General features: G+C 39.0%; 1 protein-coding gene across 1 annotated transcript in view; it reads right to left on the bottom strand.

Annotated features, from left to right (window-relative positions):
- FNDC3B (fibronectin type III domain containing 3B) overlaps nt 1-1,576 on the bottom strand; it is a 361,626-nt gene that overhangs the window by 29,581 nt on the left and 330,469 nt on the right. The window lies entirely within an intron of this gene.

Below are 1,576 nucleotides of genomic sequence, written 5' to 3'. Positions count from 1 at the left end.
AACAGGACATTCCACCTCTACCTTTTGCCAGCCTCATCCAACAATCCATGCAGGTTCTTAGTCAGAGCTAAGCACACAGATACCACTAGTAACAGGATGTTACTTACCCACATGCACAGAACTCTTAACTGGATGCTTACTGTGTGCAGAGTGTTATGGGTGATAAAGATATATTACTATTGCCCTTACGGTCTAGGAATTTAAAACTAGAGTTAAAATGTATATGTAAAATATTATTTTATATGTTCAGTGGGAATATTTTTCCTATTTTCATTTTATGTATGAGAGTACTTCAAAAAGTTCGTGAAAAAATAGAATTAAAAGATAATATGGATCCTTGTCTTTTATATATATATTATTCCTATTATTATTTACATATTCGGTAGGGCTATTACTCCTGGTTTTCTTGTTCCTACACTTCCTTACCATTCTCCAAGGTCACTGAATGACATGATGATGGCACTGCTCCTGCCTTGTCCTGCACGACACCCCTTCCTGCACGCACTGCATACTCTTCCTGGCATTTGGTGGCCTGCACACTCCTGCACACCTAAGGTCTCCTCCCTCTTCCCCCTTTCCTCTTTTCTTCTGTACAATATGGGCATTTCCTAAAATTCTGTTTTCTCAAGTGACCTCACATGTCTCCACAGCTTCACCAGGTCTACATCTTCTCTCATCTCTCCATATCTCATTGCCAGCCTTCCAGTGGAACCTCCACCTAGGCACCTTGCTGGGTACACCGGCATCTCACTGAGCTGATTAATGTGGTATTGCTAGTTCTAGAAGTTTCAATATTTAAACTTGATTTGAATTCGACACATAGTGTTTCAAAACACATTATAATAAAATATGGTCAAAGAGATAAATTCTTAGGAAACAGATCAGTTTAGAAATATTCTTATAATGTAATTTTATGTACTTCTCACTTACACCAATTATTGCTTGTACTTAAATAGAAAATATCTGCATCACAATACCTAAATACATCATGTGATCTCAAATTAGACTAAATTCTTCAAACTTAAAGATTATATAAGTCAGCAAGTCGGCCTAATAATATGCCTGTAGATTAAGGGGGAAAAAAGGTTCACTGTAGGAGACTTAGATTAAGCATACTGCACCCCCTCTCTCCTACTAAGTGCAGCTATTAAATGTGGACAAAATAAGTGGAGCAGCTATTTAAGAACTCTAAAACATAAACAGTAGCTGGGAGATTTGGGGAAGTAAAGAACTTGAATGATCACCAAACTAGCAGTGAGTTTACCATTTTTTCCCTCCATTATTATTATCTCCCAGCCTGGACTCATGGCAGCCCAAATCTGGGAGTGAATACATGCATTAACAGAGCTCCAGGAAAAGCCTGGCTCGAAGAGAGAGAAAGGGGTCTGTGAATGCTCAGAGAGAATAGGGGAAATCCCCTAGCCCTCTTTTAATTTTTTTCCTTTTCTCCATTTTCTCATTCCCAGCCCTTAGGCAATCCCGTCATACTAACAGTGTGAAGCAGAGAAACTGCATGATCACATTGATTGACGCAGAGGCAGCCGCTGACAAAATTCTCAGCAAACTAGGGATAGAA

The sequence above is a fragment of the Galeopterus variegatus genome, unplaced genomic scaffold (genome assembly GCF_000696425.1).
Source record: "Galeopterus variegatus unplaced genomic scaffold, G_variegatus-3.0.2 Scaffold272, whole genome shotgun sequence".
Lineage (NCBI taxonomy): Eukaryota > Metazoa > Chordata > Mammalia > Dermoptera > Cynocephalidae > Galeopterus > Galeopterus variegatus.
The sequence above is the reverse complement of the archived record's forward strand: the minus strand, read 5'-3'. Positions and strand labels throughout refer to the sequence as shown.